The following is a 20723-nucleotide window of genomic DNA, read 5'->3' on the forward strand; positions in this document are numbered from 1 at the left end:
TCAAACGTTTTGTCATTGGTAAACGGTAACGCGTATTGTCTAAATGTGTAATATTATTTCCCGCCCGTTGTTTCCGTACGTTAAGAATAAAGAAATTTCTCGACTCGCGTTACATTCGTAAATACGGATTTACATATACGCGATTGTATATTCACGATAATATATATATCGCACTTTTACATAGATATATGTATATATTATAACTGCATAAAGTTAAATGCAGAGTTAGCCTCATTATATTGCCCCACTAAGAGAAGTACGAACTCCCACCCTCGTTAGCGTGAAACTAATTAGATGGCCAAGATATATTCGGCTCAGAACTTCTGCCGAGACGAGAGAGAAACGAGTATCTTTACCGACCCATTCTGACCGGCTTGAAAAGCAGCGTCTCTCACTCAAAGCTCTCGTAGACACAGTAAACAGACGCAAACGCACGTGGATAACATTAATTAGTCGCCGCACCTCGGAACTTCGAAAGAAATCTCCCAGAGAAAGAGATGAGAGAGAGAGAGAGAGAGAGAGAGAGAGAGAGAGACGAATCGATCTTCCTTTTCTTTTCTCAAATATATCCCACATTTAACAAATGTTATCACAAAATTAAATCTTTCATATAAATTTCAATATTTAACGTTAAACTTTGATACTTTAACGCTATTAATATCTAACCTACAGAGATATTTATTCCATTAATTTTTTACACGACCGAAGCGAAAAAGTCATAACTTATGAAACTTATGATTAACAGATTGTCAATAACGCGCGGTCGGTTCCGCGGTCACTTACGATATTTTTCCCCGCGGTCCTCGTGCGGGCGAGTCGTCGATTTGAAAAATCACGTAATTGCCGTCAGAAAGACCCGATAACGGCGACTTGGAGTCGCGCCAGGAGATAAGGGGCCACTGGGGAATATTGAGAGTGAGAGAGAAAGAGAACAGTCAGGTCAGGTGAAAAGGGCGAAAATCCGGATCATTTCAGCGCTAAGGGAACGATATGGTGATCCCGGCATTGAAAATCGTTACTCCCGATTTTCACGACAATTTCGAGCAGCTGCACCTGCGATAAAAAACGCTACTTCTGACAGCGGTTAAATCGTTATTGTCGTGACACTCCGTGACGCTATTTATATAAGAAGGGCGCCTTTCATTTCTCCCTCCCCTCCCCTGGGGGCGGCGGTGCTTTCAAAGTGGAGTGAAAGACTGGACGTGTAGAGGGGCGACGCACAAAAGGGGAAGCCCGATAACGGGCAGAAAATATAAATCTGAACGCGTCGGAATAGCGGCACGTAAATTCGAGAGTAGCCAATGTTGCAAACGAATAAAGGGGACGACGAAAGGGAGTCAAATATGTCGGCGTAGGCTCGAGAGACCACAGTACGAACAATTTTTCAAAAAAAGGGTATATGCCTAGGGGGTGAGAAAAAGATGTGAGGAAAATACAGATCTCTGGACGCTCGTTTGTAGATTCGATTTTTCACGAATGCCTTTTGCATTCCTATCGATCAGATCGATTGTGTCGCCAGACCTTTCTCATATCTATTTGTCCTTCGAGACACGTAACTATTTATTATATTTTCTTCAGCTGTTACAGCAAAATATTTTTCGACGATTCCAAAGAACAATATTTAAAATTCAAAATAACTCCATGTGAAAGGTATCTATATATAGTCAGTAAATTCTTATTAAAGATAAATTTATATAGATTATACTAAATTATTATAAATAATTATATGTACAAATAATGAACAATCTGCTTTCTCAATGTATAGAATAATTTTTAACGAATCTTTACGATCAATAATTTCCTCAATGACATCAACAGAATAACAAAAAACTTTAAGCGATCCATAATTAAAAGCTACCAACCACCAACACAAAACCAATACACATTTACAAACGATTGCTATACAGACATCTCCTCGTTATAGACTTTCAATTTTACATCGGATAATGACAAGATGCTACACCGATCTTTGTTCATTAACTTCAGCCACAGTATCTCTTTAACGAGCTTTTCCTGACAAGCGCTGGCCCGCTAGCAACCCCTTTTTCCATTTCGCCTCCGTCCCCTGTTCTCCTCCTCTCTGAACCCTCTGAAACAACGGGGAGCGAAACCACTCCTCCGATTACCGCCCTCTCACTTCTTTCCCTCCATACAGCCGACGTTTGTGTTTTACCTCGTGCCACTGCAAATGCGCCAAGATAAACTGCGAACTCTGAAATTTGGTGCACTCGTGCCCGCCTCTTTGTATTTTCGCCCTCCGTTTATGTGTGTACGTACACGTACGCGTACACGTGCGAGATCGTATTTTCGCATGCGCACCTAACACAGTTGGCACACTTAACGACGAATAGCAAAAGAACAAATGCTGACAAGCATCGCAGAGTCAAATGCAATCGCAATCATGTGTAATTATCGCGCGAGTAATTTTCACACGTGTATCGTGTTTCGTGTGCGATCTCATTTAGAATTCTCCGGAATATCGTGCCTTATAAATATACGCGATATCTTAAAATCAATCTCATCCACACTATAGTTCTATATCAGAAGTTAAAAGTGCCGATACAATTAATTATTAATACGGCCATATATTCTGCATAATAATAAAAAAAAAGAAAAAAAAAAATAGCGTTTCCTTTACCGCGGCACTTTATCAACCGTAATATCTCAACGTGATTCTTGCAGAGAATAAATACAGAGATTGCGTCATTTTTCTTCTTAGATAGTATACCGTGGTAATTTTTTAGCGGATGCTGGAAACAACGCGGGGCTTAAACGCGAATTTACGGCCTATTCCGCTCCACGTGGAATGTAGATCGCGGAGCGTATTATCTGCTTCATAAAAATCTGCTTCCACTCGTGCTAGTGCTAGGGAGTAATCTAAATTCATTCGCTCGGACCATGAGATAACGCTCATCGTCGTATGCCTCTCTTCGTTTTACTGTAAGATTAATTCGCATTTACGAAAACTTACGTTACCTACTGAAATATTTTGCAATAATTTCATTATTTTGTGAATAAAAAATAATTTGTATACTTCATTAAATTTGAATCTCATTTGTTGCTCCTATCTTATCACAAAAATAAAAATAAAAATAAATCCTATTATTATAATCGAGTCTTGCAAAATCTGTTTCTTATAATAATGTATCTTTGTTTTAATTAATTGCATAATAATAAATTATCAATATATACATCAATAAGCTTTCTACTTCCGGGCTTCTATTTTTCGGGCTTTTATTATAGAATTCAGCTAAAAATATATATAAGGAGCTTTAATAACCGATAAATCCGTACAAGATTCGCCTTAAGCTGAACAGAAAAGTCCATCTTGCGCGCGTTTCGACTTTCTCATTATCTCCTCTCGAAGGTCCCGTCGTCGTTTTTCTCTCCTGCTACCTCGGCGCGGAGTCGTTCCTGGCCGTGAGCCGGAAATACGTCCGCGGCCATGCCGCCCTCGAAAGTTTTTATCGCTTGGCTTAAGTGCGGGTTTACAACTTCTTCTTCCTCTCTCCCTCTCCCTCTCTCTCCTTCCCGTCGCAGCTTATACTGACTCGTGCGCCGTGTGCTTGCAGCACAAAATCGTAAAGTCGCGAATCAGATTCCCGAGGGCTTACTCAGGCGAAAGATAAAGGCGGAGGTCGTTTCGGAGTAATCGAAGACCTTGTATAACGACGCGGAAGTATTCGACGGCGAATTTTACGATACCTGCACGCAGCTTATTAGTTCAGCGTGCCAGAAAGTTGAATTTTCTAAAAGGAGTCGGGAATATTTGACCTCGTACCTGGAGAAACGTGAGCGTATCCAGTTACACGGCAAAATTTACTACAATCCGACGAGGATCAACATATTTTCTAAAAAAATCATGCAAAAAATTATAGTAAAAGAGATCAATTTAATTTTTGATAATAATAAAATTTCATAATATATTTAGTGATATTTAAATTAAAATAAATTTAATAAAAATATAAAATACATATTTAGCGCGTTCTACGGTAAATGAGGAAATTTTTGAAGTTATATCTACGGATTGCGGTAATAAAATTGACTATTGATGATTCAATAGATTTAGAGGATCGTATTACACGATGTTGTGTTGATCGCCCGAGGTTTTTCTTTGATATAGAAGCAGCGGGAGTATGCAACAAGCGACACCTCACCACCATTCGAGAGGCTTTTACACATCCTTTGTGTCGCTGAACGGCAATGTCGTTCTGCATTTTTAGTTGATTCCCTCTAACGAAGGGCCGATAAAAGGATGTTTATGGCTAGCTCCGGATCAAAGGTAAGTACGCTTACGCTGTTAACGAAAAGCCGAGAGAGAGCTAGCTCTCGTCCGCAAAAGACCGCCCTCCAAAGATCCGCCCCCAACACATGACGACGACGACATTATAAACGTATGAATATAATTTACGTGTCCGCGTACAGGCACATATATATATATATATGTACGCGTCTATGATATACCTCCCGTGTGTAACATCGTAGGTCTTTAGAGAAGCTGAAGTTAGATACTCGCAGCTTCGCTGTAGCTTTAATGTCCGCCGCCTGATTATAATCTCGTCAACAGGTTACGTCATTAGGAGCAGACTGTGCGGTAATACGTTCATTGTCTTTCTCTCTCCGCCTGTCTACGCTCTCCACTCGTTTGTTCAATGCGTTTCCGTTCCGTTCTGTAATCTTAAATCATTTCTCCAATCTCGCCACCGCTCTGCACATTCAAACGCAGCACGTTCGTTTTTTTTTTATTTATTTATTTATTTATTTTACAACATGTTCAGTTAAGAAATACAACCGCGATACAAATATCTCGCGCAATGCAATATCGATTTTTCCCGACTTGATTACGAAAGCCCAATGTAATCTATTTGGATGACCACCTTTTTCCCACTAACTCTTCAGTAATGATAGCCGAGGTCAAAGGATGGGCGGAACTTTGCTGAAAGAGAAAATATGAGCGCAAAAAAGAAGCGTGAAAGCAAAGGATGTAGAAGAACCGCTCGTTTCGTTAATGACGGGTCTTCCTGCCTGTCCCAAGGCGAAGCCTTAGGATTAAGTAATTTTTCTCCACTTTGATAATTAGAATTACATCTCTCACCAACAGAAACTGTCCTCTTAAATAAAAATCTTTAGCATTAAACGGCACATCGATTCATCGCCAATATTATATTCCTTGTCGGTTTTAAACGTTTTAAATGTGTGACTTGAACAAAGGAACAAAATGAGTCGCGGCGCGATAAGATCTGAAAATAACTTTACGATTCTTGCTTTTGACGTGTTGCTTTTAACGCATTTCGACGGGTTGTATTTTCGTGAAATTTGCCTCGCGCAAGTTTTTACTGCGTCCCGAGTGACGTTTTTCCGCGCTTCGCGTCATGTTCGTGCGCGCCAGCGAGCGTTGGTAATTTCGATAAAAGGAGAGTGAGAAAATATTGCATTAGCAGCCCGCCATGCGACGGAATAAGTAAAACGCGCGGCTGTACTTAGAAAACCCGCCTTGCCCGGATCCTTATTTGTCCGGGCGTGTTGCGCATGTTGGTTTTGCGTTACATTAAAAGGATTACAGACGCCCGTGTCATATCTCGTTAAACGCACTGATGCCGCGGCACTCGATTTTGTACACTTTTACCGTCGAAACAAATTACATTTCATACACCATAAACGTCCGTCGCAGGCCCGCGTAAAATTTATGTGTAGAACGTAACATTCGTTACGGATATCACGCCCGTTTTGAAAATGATGCCTAAATGGCACGTCACGCCAATTACCTCATCGCTCATGAAAACCGCCGATATCTATTACGACATGTAAAAACTGGAATCCATTTCATCCATTTCAGAAGCGCGCCCCATAACGGATTGCACCCCGCTAAGTTATTATTGCGATTGCGGAATCGCGAAAGTTACTTACGAGGGAAAACTCGGAGTGAATTTAAAGGCGACTCACGTGGAAAGCATCGGGGACGGAAAATGTATCGGGAGACGCGGGAGAAATGAGAGACGCGAGACAGAGATCTAAAATTACCCGTGTCGCGGGAGTAACGGTATACATTAGTCGGAATAGGGAATTCAGAGCTACCGCCGAGGATACAAAGGCCGCGAGCAAAGAGCAAGGTGAGGAGAGCGAGCGAGGGAGTGAGCGAGCGAGAGAGAGAGAGAGAGAGAGAGAGAGAGAGAGAGAGAGAGCTCGCGGTGAGAGGAAATTTAGCGACAGTTTCGGATAATTTCTGAATAAGGATAACCCGGACACGTTCGTTCGTTGTAGTAGCCGGCGGCGGCGGGCCGACTGGTTCGTGAGCTAAATTAAAAGCACGAATTGCTCCGAGCTAGGAACTCTCTTCCTTTGATCCGCCGGGGAGGGTGGCAGCGATCGGGGGATGTGTACGTGACGTTATTACGAAGGTCCCCCTCGTTTCACGTGGCAAACGCGAAATCGAAGCCCGATATTTCAATGTATTCCCGCCGAGTGTCGAACTTTCGTTTTGCGCGATTCGCAAAGACGAGCGGCAAGAAAAAATACGAGCGGATGCGACAGCAGGGACCATCACGGGAACGCATAGTTACGGGAATATTCTCGTGAGTGACTAACGAGTGCTTTAACTTGATATACCGAGTCCGTGCTTCGCGGGGGATAACGACGCCCCATCGATAAAATATCAAACTACGCCGCATATCTGCAATGCTAATGCAAAAGAAGCAGTGCTTTCGCAGTGAATTGCTTTCGCACTGAATTATCAATAAAATAAAAAAAAAATAAATAAATAAAATAAAATAAAACGTGAACGCTCGAGAGAGCAAAAAAGTTTCGAATATTCAAGACAATAGCCGGAGCAACGTTCCATTCAATTATCGATGTAATTAAGTAGTGTATTATTGAAGACAGTATTATTAATTGTCGCGATTCACTTGCGAGAGCAAAGTCATAAAAATAATAATAAAATAATCCCAATTATCACATTATGCGAAAACAAGAAAAAAAAAGACGTTTAAACGATAATCGAACATACGGGGGGGGGAGAACTTTTGCCGCGCACGTTTTTCAATCGTTTACGGGATTTCTCTTCGATCGAGCCCGTTCAAAATAACGGGAGCATCAGTTTTCGCTCGGCGCCGCACGCCTCCGATTTCAAAGTTACCCACCGTCGTAGTTATTCTCGTTGTTTTCCCAGCGTCTACTTACACGGCACGCCTCGCCGATCGCTTTCAAACGAAATATTACCGGAGCCGGTAAAACCAACGAAAGCGCGCAGGCGATACTATCACCAACATTGATGTTTACCCCCTTCAACAGCTAGCCTCGGGAAAGAGAAAGATCTTTTCCGGAAGGTTGGAAGAACGCTGAAAGGAAAACTTGTCAGGACTGTGTTTATCCACCTCAGGGCTAGGTTTAACGTAACGCCCGCAAGAAACAACCTGTCGCGTTACGATGTCGAGAACGTAATTATTATATTATGCCGAAGCGAGAAAAAACACACGGTCCGATGCTTCTCGATTCGAAAGCAAATATTTTTGCCAGCACTCGCTTTCCTTTCCTTCGCATTGTTTTTCTCGCACAACACTTTGATCTCACAGCCTTCCGAGTGATGATCTCGTCAAAAGCGTAGGAAGAACGGGACATAGATACCCGAAGATTATTAACGGTATCGCGTCGATCAGTATAATTAGCGCGCTTCATCACATGCAGCATTCATTTGTCAAAGACTCTCCCGGCTCTCCCGTGCGTACGCACGGCATATTCACAAATAAATTGACGATCGCCCCCGTCCGTCGACTAATTACACGAGACAAGATGAAATTCACGCGGCCTGCGCTCGCGCCACTGTTCGCGGACGATTAAATTCTGTGGCGTCCGCATTCCGACGATTGCGCAAGACGAATGGCGACCGAACGCTAGTTGACGTAGGCATTAATCACCTCGAAGAACTCGCTCGGCAATTTATTTCGCGGGTTCGAAGTCTTTTAGAATATGCATCAGCCGGCGCGAGCGCGGTATTCTGATTCGCGCGCGATAATTTCCGAATCCGTTCTCGCTCGAGTAAAAAAAGGCCTGCTTAACTTAATGAAAGAAATTGAGAAATAAACTAACATTCAATATCTCAGAGAATTTTGCATAACTTTTTCATACGCGTCGAAAATAAAAATTTGTTATAAATTCAAATTTGCACAGTTTTATATATTGTTTATTATAATTAAATTTTATATGGTTTGTAATTAATCTCGACATTATTTATGTTTCATGTGTTATTGTATAATCATCTAATATTGTACATAAAATAAATATAACATCAATCAATAATCACAATATGTCTTAAAATAATTAGTTTTGCAAAAATAAAATTGAATAAACGTCGAAAATAAAACGCTGTTCAAAAAATTGTTGTATATAACTATTGAAGCTTTTATATTTGTTTAAAATGTGCCAAAACGCCCCGACTAAAGCACAAAAGCTCCTACCTTGAGATGAAGAACGAAGAGGATCTCTTCATTTTCCTGTGGGGCACTAATGTTTCGTGCCTTGGTAATTCAATGCGTCAAACAACAACAACGATCACACGATCACGTACTCGTGGATGATTCTCGCTGTCGTCAACGAAAGCACCACCACTACGCACGATCGTCATTCGATAACGAACATGAGAACGCGTAATCTCTTCCGAAAATCGTAGGTCGACTCCCGTGTTCGATCTACTTCACGATCGAAAGTAAAATCCTCATTTTTCGAATTGGACTAGAATGTTTTGGTATCAAGATGACGCACGACACTGATATACACTGATCGCAAAATTAGAAATTAAACGGAATCGTGACGTGGCCGCTCAACCGAAAGCTTTTGAGATTCTCGCAGTCCAGAGGAAATATGTATTCAAAATGAATATCCAATGACTAGATGTATATAAATTCACCGAGTCGTAGCTCACACTGATAAACGGAAAATTCATTTATCCGCAAAAGAGCAAACGGAAAGAGGCTCGCGATAACGGGGCACATCACCTTCGAGTGATCGCGAGGTACACCAAATGAGGAACTTCCGTTCCGTACTCCGGTCCGACGCCGTCAAAATATTCGGTCGATCGCGGAGTCTGTCGCATTTCAGGCGGATCGCTTCAACCGACTGCCAATATTAAACTGACGACGCACTCGCGACACAACGGTGACGTCCGAAGCCGCGCGGATCGACTGGAAATCGACGGTTTTCCTCGCACGAATCGCCAGCTATTCCGCATACCAACGGCAAACGTCACCGCGCCGCTTCGAGCCGGAATTCGCATTCACGAGGCACTCCGACGTCGAGGAAATCCGATCGACCGACTATCCAACTCGAGTGGTTCGCGCGCGCTGGTCCATCATCCCGTCGAGATCACTGGAGCCCTCCTCCGAAAAAATCGCCGACCGCATCTTATCCGTAATCTCAATCACAAGCCGGCGAATTGCGCGATGGTGTGGCACAACGGCTCTCCCGGCTGAGAGAGTGTCGGATGCTGAGGAGTTAACTCGGTGAGAAGCATCTTCCGAATCTCCTTCCGACCGCACGATTCAATCAACCTCGGCTCGCCTCGAGATGGAAATCGGAACGATATTCAACTCCGGCGGAAACCGATCGTTTATGATGGGCTGTCATCGTACTCGCATCTCAATGCCACAATCACCTGACTAAGCACCGTGCAATAATCGCTAATAACCACTGTGAACGAGACATCTCACTCGTCAAATGAGTCCATCCACACTCGATATTCCATCGCTTTGGTAACAATGAGAATCGATCGAGTAACAATGATTCCGATTCGTGAACTGTTTCTTCGCCGTTTGTTAAATTTCGCTTGAGAAACGAGTGAACTCGCGCATCGAGAAGAGCACAATATTCGAGAGCAAGCTCGAGAACAAATTTCTCTTCTTCGGATTTCACTCACAGGAGTGAATCTTCAGCACTGAAGACGCAGCAGGTCGCACCGACGACGGACGAAGGCTCGCGACGACAACCTGTTAACGACGACTCGAGTAGAGCGCGAAGACCGGAGCACGCGTGAAGAAGGTTCATTCTCGAGGACGGAATTCCCCAGTATTACATTCCTTATCACTTCAGCGATATATTGCGCGAGCCTCTCGCGAGAAACCGCTCCGAGAGCTAACTCGTGGAACAGCTCGTCTCTCGTCCGTCACAGAAACGCACGAGCTCTCGAAGGCAGAGATCACGACGATTCAAAGATTCGCCACCTTCAAACCGCCGCTCCGTTCGACCATCCTTTCATTCTCGATATAGCAAACCGCTGTCTCGTTGTCTCGTAACTCGAACATGGATGTATCGGTCGACGCGCAGCGTGGCGACGATCGCAAGGTGACAACCGCTGCTGCCGCTGGTACTGCTCCTGGTTCCTGCTGTTGCTGCTGATAGTGCTGCTCGTGCGGTGGTGGACGAACGAAGGTGGCGACGGTGGGGGCGGCGGCGGTGGCATCGGCGGCGGCGTCGGCGTTGGCGGCAACGGCGGTGGTTTCACGGGGTGGTCGGTCGGTTTGGTCGGTCGGTCGGTCGGTCGTACGGTGCGAGTAGCGACGGCGGCGGCGACGACAACGACGGCGGCGACGGCAGGTGGATGTGCCCGAGTGCGAACTTACGACGGAATGAGAGGAAAGCTCGGCTTACGGGGGGCCGCGGCAGCGTGGGCATCGCCGACTCCGCGATGAGCGAGAGAGTTGCGCGTTATCGACCCATCCGCGAGGCTATATTCTGCCACTACTCTCCTATCCGCGTCACGGCACACGCTCGGTCTACGCGTTTCGCACGACGCATGGTACGCGCGTACATGCGTACGTAGCCCACCTACCGCCGAAAACTCGCACGCATGCACGCCGCGCCGCGCCGCGCCGCGCCGCGCCACGCCGCGCCACGCCGCGCCACGCCGCGCCACTCCACTCCGCTACACATCGCTCTAGCGCGCCTGCTCGCGCCGCTCGATTCCCGCGAGCAGCGCAGCATCACGGATACGTGCGAGAATTGAGAGCGACGCGAGATCCGTTCCCGATCTACGAGATCTAGAGATCAATTTTACCCTCACGATACTCGCCTTCGGAGCCCGAGAGCATTTCGGCGCCAGAGGAACAGGAGAACGCGGAACAAAGAACGAACGATGTACCTGTATCTTTCATACACAGACACTTCGAATAGATTACACGAGATGACAAAACGAACGCGAGAAAAAAAGTAGCTTTATAAAGAAAAATAAAGCGACACGAATAAATGATTATTTGCAGTTGATTATTTGCACGTGGTACAATCAATATCGTACGATAATTATAGCACGGTATTAAAATAACAAAGAAATATTTTAGTAGGTAAACCAACGATAAATTCAATTTGTCGAACAATTAATTATACTTTAAACGCACGCATTGAATGCCGAGAAGACCCACGTCGGGCACACCTTAAAATTTAATTGTGCCAGAAATAATCGTAAACTACTAAATTTTGCGGGGCCGTCGCGCATTCCCCGGTCGCGCTCACGCAACATTTAACAGCCGCATTTAACGCTCAAACGAAATTTCCGCGTCCGTCCGACCGTGCGCGGAAGCGTTCCGGGTTTTCCGTTCCCCGATCGCGCGCAACAATGAGGCCCCGGCGCTCGACTTGAATATCTAAATTGTATCGGCTGTTTCCGGCCGAATAGCACCGATGGTTCTCCACGCGAGGACGAATAATTTCGGTGCATGCGCGGCCGGAAAGCATCGGAAAGCGGAGTGGCGCGTTTCGCTCCGGTCGGTCGCTCGGCAGCAAACAACGTCGGCGTCCAAAATGGAATTTGTCGGGGCTGGATTACCGCAGAGCGCCACCGACACAGTTTTAATTACTTTTAATTATTCTGCTGCCATATTCTTTTAGCTCTATGCACTCGATCCTCTCTTTCCCTCTTTCTGTCTCTATTTCTCTCTCCCCGGTCTTTTGATCTTTTCAAGATCGATCATGCTCGATGCACGAAAAATTTCGAGTAGATTTCGATTGGAATTATTTCATGAACACAACAAATATATGTGGAAATTGAATAAAAACAAAAAAAAAACAACACGATATTATCAAAAATTGAAATACAATTTCAATATAATAAAAATTTAACGTTTAGAATAAAAGTCTTGATGATTTAAAACTACTAAAATACTTTTTTGAATGTGAATTTATAAATTCACATTCGTTTTTCACAAGAAAACTGTGCGTGTTAAGAATTTAGTACAATTCACGATAAATCTACTGTTAAAGTTTTGTTACTCGGTTACATCCTGCAACACGCGTAACACGGATAGTCATCCTAATTGCCAAATTGCCAGATTTGAAAGTCGCTCTGCCGACAGAAACTAAATCAAAATTTTTCTTCATGTTCAACAGAACAGTAAGCTTTGCTCTCTCTCTCTCTGTACTTTAACGCAATGAACTAACTGCTAATTATCCATGGTCTTTAACCATGGCAAAAGACCGAGTTCATCGAATGGACTATGCTACGCAGTATTCACAACGCGTACTACGTTTCGCGTCGCTTTACGACTTCCAAAGCTACGGTTTTACGGCTCGATGCGATAGTATTGTAACGCTATTGTGCCCTGATCCTGCAACAGCCACAAAGAGATCTGCTCGCGGGTCACCGATAATCTGAAAAGGTCCGATGAAAATGCACGGGAAATGGTGGGAAAACTGAAAATCCAGCAAGGATTTTCCGCTCTTTCACGATGAAGCCGAATGCATAAGAGAAGAAGCGAATTTATCCTTAAGGCGACGTATAGATCTGGTAAAGATTTAATATAAAATTTATATATCGCGTTTTGTATCACTGTTAAGTGACACGCGTATGATCTAAGATAAATTGTATCAAATTTGCATGTAAAAATTCTATTAATTGCGTTTGAAAAATTAACTTTATACAGGAGCATTAAGCTGTAAATACGTTAATCCATTCGTAACAGCCTTCGTTTATTCAAGTGAAAATATTATCGACATAGTTTATCACCATACAAATTTTAACGCAATAAAATCACGTAATATTAATACACTTTTTATTTTTTTATCTTTTATCGCGATATCAAACCTCACAAAAACGTTTGCCAGCTAATGTAACAGCATAACCACGTGCCCCGGCATCGTTGACAAACTCAATCGGCTTTCGCTGATAAATCATAAGAATGTTGCCGGTAGTTGATATAATTTATACTCGGATTATCGCGCACAGTTGCCAGTCGGTTGTCCGATTACGAATAACAGCGCGCGATGACGGTACTTTGGAGGGGGAAAAAAAGCTTTCCGAATCCACGAGGGATTTGGAAAAGGTAAAACATAGGTGTACACACGGGTGCGGGGGAAACTGTGACGAAAGCCGAGGACGGTATTGACACAAGCTTCAGTTTAATTTCTCCGCCGGTAAACATTGGATTCCCATCGCTCGCGAGTCCTCCCGTACACTTTCCCCTTTTTAACCCTCCCTCCACCGCCCGTCGGCTCCATCGATGAGCGCGACTCTCGACCGAATCGAAATTGTAACAAGCGACATTCGGCTAAAATATGCTTTTACCCTTTCCGAATTTATTCGCGAGCTAAGCCCGGCATCGCGATATTTCGATGTACAAAGCGCGGCTTTAAGCGCGTAAAATGCGCGCGCGTCGGTAAATGCTTGTCGATAATAATCTCGCGAGAGAAATGTATCGTGTCGTTTATTAATTGTATCTAATGCGACATCAAAATCCGCTAAATCTTGCAACTCGAAATACGCTCGAACGGAGTCTCACGATGAAGCTAAAACGGAAAATAATAACGACTGTTTATTATTTCAGCATGTTTACCGCTATCGTGATTATCATCCCGCATACTAGAAAAAAAAAAAATACTGAAAAATATTGTCGAACTGAATATCGATTGATAGTCATCGAACCGAACAAAATTTTTGATGTAACACAGCACAAAGGCCATTGGTCTGATGATCGTCCACGTTGCAAATTACGCGACGAATATTTCGAAATATGTTTATATGTTTTCAAGCATACGCGCCGCATGTGTCGAGGCTGCGCTGCCACACTCGAAATACATACGCCCGGAAACAAAAATATGCTTTTACCTTTGCATATCAAAATATGCTTTCAGCCGGTCCGAGCTTGTTTAGCGTTGCCCCGGAATTAAGCGAGATGCGAGCGCATTTCGAAAGCGCATTCAAATGCGTATATCGTATCAGTCGATACCGCATCGGCATCGAGAATTTGCAAGACCGTTGTTCGCAAAGTGCCGCATTTGCCGATAACGATCGTCGATACAGGGCGCATTATTAATTAGCGCGGGTACGAATACGAGTTTGCGTAATGTCGACGTATCTGGCACATTCGCGTACTAAATTACGTCTGGAGTGACGTGGCGACAAAGTCATAAATTTACCGGATTACAAACCGACCGGAAATAGACGAGCTTCTTTTCGCCGCGTATCGCGATTTGTCAAAAAACGATCGCGATTCGAGCAAGCAACCGCGACGATATAGAAATTGGCCATTAACATGGAAATAGTGTCCACTTATGCGCATAAAGGAGACATTTACTCGGCGGGACAATAACTCACGGCGACGATATGATGAGTTCAGCGTTATGTTAATTAGAGTTTGCGATATTCAATTCGATGCCGGTCAAATTACCGACGAGCATTCATCTTGCCACATCGATTGCGATTTAATGGCAACGAAATGATCGTTTCACGATTATTAGTTTGTACACCGATGATAAATTTAAATCTTACTTCATTTCCAACTTTTTTAAATATAATCAAAACAATCTCTTCGCGTGTCGTATTTTGCAAAATATTTTTATAAAGTAAATTTTGTTTATAACCTATTGCTAAAGTAATAAAAAAGAACAAAAGATGCTATTTATATTTTAAATTGCAATAAATCAACATTAATCAAAATTAGCTCGTTATTGAAAAATGTATCAGGAATATAATTGCAATTCAATTAAATATTGCTTTTACCGATATTTTCTGAACATTTTATTTAAACGGCAAATAGTCTCTTTATGTAAGGAGACTTTAATCATTTTTTCAAGAAACGCTGGCACTAATAACACAGCAATGAACGAGGCATAAATGTTTTACTGCTTTTGCATTTGATATCTATTAGCAGGCGAATGGATATAACTCGAATATTTATAACGTATAATTAACCGAGTTACCGTCAATGGGACTTGGCAATTACCAATCGCCTCGTTTACAACATGACTGTTATTAATTTGTGCGTTCGTTAATATTTTGCTTGATTGTCATTCAGTCCGCTGCACCCACGCACTATAACAAACTTTCGTTAGGATTGCCCGAGTTTCAGTCATATATATATATATATATATATATATATATATATATAAGTAAATGTAACAGAATAACACAACGCAGTTCAAGCTACAGGCGAGTTCGTGTGTAACATGACGAGGATCCAATTACCGAGGCCCTTTAATTTAATATCGGGTGTCGTCGAACAATGCGCCATGCAATATGGGAAGCCACATTGTGACGATTTCCATTCACTTCCCATTTCCAGTTATAATCATCGCCGACGGAACGTATTAATTCTATCGGACATATATTTTCCATACCGCGTAGCCCGTAAGAAAAGTGTAATATTCGCCAACCCATCTAGAGCGAAATTGTCCCTCGTAAAACATGCCGTAAAAAGGGGGGTATCGAAACGAACAAATCTATGTAGCACGTGCTACGAGATGGGGCGTCTAGTTCTCGTCCAATTCCGAGAAGGCATAGCGTGTCACTTCTCATCGCGGTCGTAGTCGTCGTGGTCGTTGTTGGAACCTTCTTCTATTTTCGATCGCATTGCATAACGCGGCTCGCAGAACAGAAACAGAAGAGAGAGAGAGAGAGAGAGAGAGAGAGAGAGAGAGAGAGAGAGAGAGAGAGAACGGCCGAGCATGTGCACGCATGACGCGTTACTACGAGCATGCTGCTAAACTCCGATCGCATGAACGCGAACAATATGAAGCCCAACTAAACTCTAATTAAATCTCCTTCGAAAAAATTTTTAATTTTAATTTTTATTTTATTTAAAATTCGCCAGCGACTTGCAATACGTATTTAAAAATTTTTCTCATCGTCGTAATCATAATTGGAATTTGTTGTGCATAATCAAACAACGCATAGAAATAATACAAATATAATTTATATTATGGAAAATTATAAGATTTTCATATGGAGTCTCGACAAGAGCAGAAAGCGTGGGGTCCACGTATTCGAAATGACTGCTCTGTCGACGCACGTGTGCGCTTGACGTGGCATATCCGCGCTTGCATTTAAGAGCGGGATCGTGTTTGAGGTTTCGAGTTGATCAAAAGATCCCCGTTCTCCTGTGTACGGTGTGGCGCGCACAAAAATAGCAACAACTATTCTATTACAGGTTACATATGAGCGCAGCTGGGGCCGAATGTACAACATATCTCGGAAGGAGGAACGTGGCGTGCTGGATTTTAACGGCGCCGGCGTGTTTGTCATTTTCGCAAACATATATCACTTGTCGGAAGCTCCATCCCGTTGTTCGACAGCAACGATTTTAAAGGCACTGCAAAATTTATTATTCCCGACTAAATTCTAGAATTCGCGGAGACTTCATAAATTTCTAGCATTTCAAAATAAATATCTCACGGATTTTTTGGCAATTGTAAAATAATATATCGAGAACACGCCGCGCTACGAGCGCTGATTAATCACATGAAATAATGCCAATTAATGTCAATAGATTGATTTAAAATTATATTCCACCGCCGAACGGAATATATCGGACTATGTAACTATATACGTTCAACGGATAAGATATTACAAAACTATCTAAAATATATATTTGTATTCAATCCCTGGCGCGTGCGATGAATTTTTAACGATGTTTGCCATGAGCCAACTTTTTATTGAAATCGATATCAACTGCATCAAAATTCCTGAAATATCCCGAAGAGACTTGATAAAAACTGAAAGTCGCATATATACTGAGTATTGCGAGTAAAGCTGCATCTTTGACACCGACTAAACTCATAGCTCATTTTATTTCATCCTCCTTTCTCCAGCCACTTGTATCCGAAATATTCGCACAACCGCTACGCGGTTATCTTTTTACTTCGTGCATAATTTGTCGACCGCCTTGCGGAACTTGATTACGACACGTACGTAACACGTACATAAATGTGCGTCCACATATCGGCGGAACGGTAAGTAAGTGGGCTAAAACACTCGGTGATCGGCGAATCCAATTTGAAACTTCAGAATACCCACGCTTCTATTTTCGGCGAGAGCGGAAAATTTCATTTTCCGCTTTTCATGACCTTTTCAATCAGAGATATTTTCACCTCATAAAAGTGGAAATTATTTAGCTTTCTTTAATTTCGACCGGACAGCTTCACATCATTTGCGAATCGGCACATTTATCGGTTATTCGTTTTACGTATCCGTACGTAGTGGGTGTATCATTAATTACGCGCTGGCGGATATAATCTGCCGTTGGCGTTGAAATTTTCAGGCATTAAAACCAATTACGATGATCGTGCAGTAACCTCCTGCGGCTGAATAATGAATCGCGAACGACGACGTCGATCATGCGGGATCAATCGGGCGTCCAATCGATCCCCCGCGCGCCTGATCAATTATGCCGCCACCACGGCCGATCCATCCATCCATCGCGCGGGTACACGCTCCGCTACCGGAACGGATGCCCGCACTTCGCCGAATTATATATGCAGGATATAATAAGCTGGCGGTCCTCGAGATATCGGCGAGTTATGGGCCGCCCTAATGGTCTGTAGTGTTTGATTTACAGCGTGGGATACGCGCGGCACTACCAAATGCATTTCCATGGACGTGCACGCGAGCAATAAACCGTGGCCGCCAGCTTGCGTGTACGAGAGAGAAAGAGAGGAAAGAGAGAGAGAGAGAGAGAGAGAGAGAGAGAAAGAGAGAGAGGGAAGACAGTTCGCATCTTTCATGACGATAGATCTCTCATCGCTGCTCTTTCTGATTATTACCATCTGGCAGCCGACCTTGAATGCCGCCCTTCGTCCATTTAAAACTATCACAAAGATGAATCTATTTTTAAATAGAAAATGTTGCTTATATTATGTGTAAATTTTTTTTATTATATTTAACAATGATGAACTAAAAATATGTTAAATATAAAAAATATAGAATTCAAAAGCTGGCTAAAAACTAAACTAAAAACAAAAACCCCGATAGTGTTCTATATATCAAATATTTTATTATTAATATTATTAATATTATTATTCAATTAAAAATATGCTATTAAAAATAAATTATAAAAAAACTTACGGAATATCCTATCACAATATATTTTGATACTAGTTTAGATACAAGATTTTTTCATTCTAATTTTAAAAATTTTCTTTTAACAAATAATTTAACTATTTCTTGCCCTCTTGTGGTAATTAATAAATATAATTATTAATTATATGTTTCAAAGTGTAATCGCATACAGATAAATTGTAGAGATGAGAAAAATGTCGCTTTATTTTTATGAAACCCATTTGTAACCAAAAGAGTTGGTTGCACCTTGTGCGAATGATATTCGAAAATATCCGCCCTCCGCGAAAGACTCGTCGGAAGATATCTTCCCTCAGTATTTATGGAGCAATATTCGTTCGCACAACGAACTATACGCGCGGGAGGATGTACATCATCGCACGGACGGTACACGTTCGCGTTTCGTAATTGTGCAACGGGCAGATAAACTGGCGGGTAAGTAGCTTCCGCGAAATGAGTTATGCACATCTTTGAGTTTGCTCACAGCGCGAGAGACTTTTTACCTTTGTGCTAACTCATATTTATGGATTCCATTGTTTGCCTCGCCCCACAGAAACGTATGAAAAATATAATTTATCGCGAATTAACAAAATGAATAATTTGCTGAATCGAATGCGATTTTAGATACTCGACAAATTCTTTCCTTGAAAACTTGAAAAACACAAAATATTATTTTAACAAAAATAAAACTACGATTAACATGGAAAAAAGATTAATAAGGAAATGCATTGCCGGGAAGAAAAATTATTTTTGTAATAAAAGGAAAAAAAATAGTATATATTTTTCCTTTTCGCGTGACACAACTCTATGAAATCCGCATATCGAAATCGTATCAAATACACACGATGCATCCGAAAAAGCTGATGTTGAAAATGCATGAAACTTGAGTAAACTCAATGCAGCGTATATTCCTAGAATAAACATTGCCGTGTATTACAGTGGAATTCCATTTTGGATTTATAATCCTTCGATCGGAGGGCGACTTCCGCGCGGCCGTCGCCGAGAGACAACGGGAGTAGATCCGATTGTAAAAGACCAAATGAACTGACTCGTCGGCTTCGGTAAACATCCGGCGACGTCGTCAGGCGTGTATTACCACTCGGGCGCTTTTCGCGAGGCGCGCATGGGACTTGGGGCGAGCAGAAATATCGGGAGAACGGAAACAGAAGGAGAGACGAAGTTAAGAATGGGACGGACGGAAGTATATCTCTCGCTCAGCTGCCGGCGTCGGAGAAGAGTTCTCCTCCCGTTCCACTATCTTTCAACTCTCTCGGTACCGACGCGGAGTTTAATATAATGGCTAATATCATCGGGTGGATCTGTACAATGCAAACAATTTGAACCTGCCCCGGTCTCGACCCGCGGAGAGAAAAAGAGGGAGACAGAGAACGAAAAGGAGAGAAAGAGAGAGAGAGAGAGAGAGGAGCCGAGCGAGCGATAAGGCGAGTAATGAACAGAAAATAGCGCCAGCTCGCCGAGGAAACTGCGAGCCTCAGTCGACTAAATACGACGGACATTGGTAATCGATACCGCACAATGGCCCGCGGAAAACGTACTCCGGTCGAGGGGGGCGCGTAATATCACCCCAGCATCGCGTACACGCGTCCCCGTGCGCGCGATCGCCATTTCCTCGTCGTGATTCACCGATCATTGCGCAATTTCATTATTCTCTCTTGACGGGCCGATTCTTGGGCCGATTCGTATCAATTACTCAGCCAAGGTGAGATCGATAAAGCGACGACGTCGGATATTTAGTTCATATTTTCACGTAATTATAATGCTCCGTTAATTATCGGAGAGCGCGAGTAAAAAAAAGATCGCGCCGACTTTTTCTGAGGAGAGAAAAATATTTCAATTAAATTCCTAAATTATTAAACACCGAGGTATCTTCCAATGTTGCGCGCTCTTTCCGCCGTCGTAATTAAAAATAAGAACCTTTCATACACTATTCGCGAGAACTTCCGTTTCAACGGGCCGCCATTAGATAGCTTCGCTCGACGCTTCAACTCGGTCGCGGTTGATTCTCTGTAATTTTAATAGCCACTCTCGAACGAACACGAATGTGAAACGACGAGGAGAGAAGAGGAGAAAGGGAATGTGCCCGAGACCGGCCTTTATTAGACGGCGGGTAACGGGACGGAAACACGTGGCCGATTCCGAGCTGAACGTTGTCCGGCGAGAACAGCTCGCGAGATTCTCTCGCTGGTATTATTTTCCGCAACTGAGTTAATTCTCCTTCTTTGCTCCTCCCTTTGTTCCCTTTATAGACGCCGCCGCCGCCGCCGCCGCCGCCGCCGCCGCCGCCGTCACCGACAATAGCAGTATAACACATTATCCACCCTTTAATTGCATTTTTATTGGCCGCGCACCGGCACGAATAAATCGCCTCCACTTCGACTCCGCTCCGAGAGCCGCGAAG

General features: G+C 43.1%; 1 protein-coding gene across 2 annotated transcripts in view; it reads right to left on the reverse strand.

Moving 5' to 3' along the window:
- Positions 1 to 20723, reverse strand: part of LOC105423600 (uncharacterized) — a 383169-nt gene that overhangs the window by 263433 nt on the left and 99013 nt on the right. The window contains exon 1 of one of the 2 annotated variants that reach the window (XM_089080983.1): positions 8451 to 10659. The exons of the other annotated variant lie outside the window; for it this stretch is intronic. The gene's annotated coding sequence lies outside the window, so the exon portion shown is untranslated. Of the gene's footprint in view, positions 1 to 8450; positions 10660 to 20723 lie in introns of those variants that run through there. 2 annotated transcript variants of the gene reach the window in all.

This window comes from Pogonomyrmex barbatus, unplaced genomic scaffold (assembly GCF_055798465.1).
Source record: "Pogonomyrmex barbatus isolate J1 unplaced genomic scaffold, ASM5579846v1 scaffold4, whole genome shotgun sequence".
Lineage (NCBI taxonomy): Eukaryota > Metazoa > Arthropoda > Insecta > Hymenoptera > Formicidae > Pogonomyrmex > Pogonomyrmex barbatus.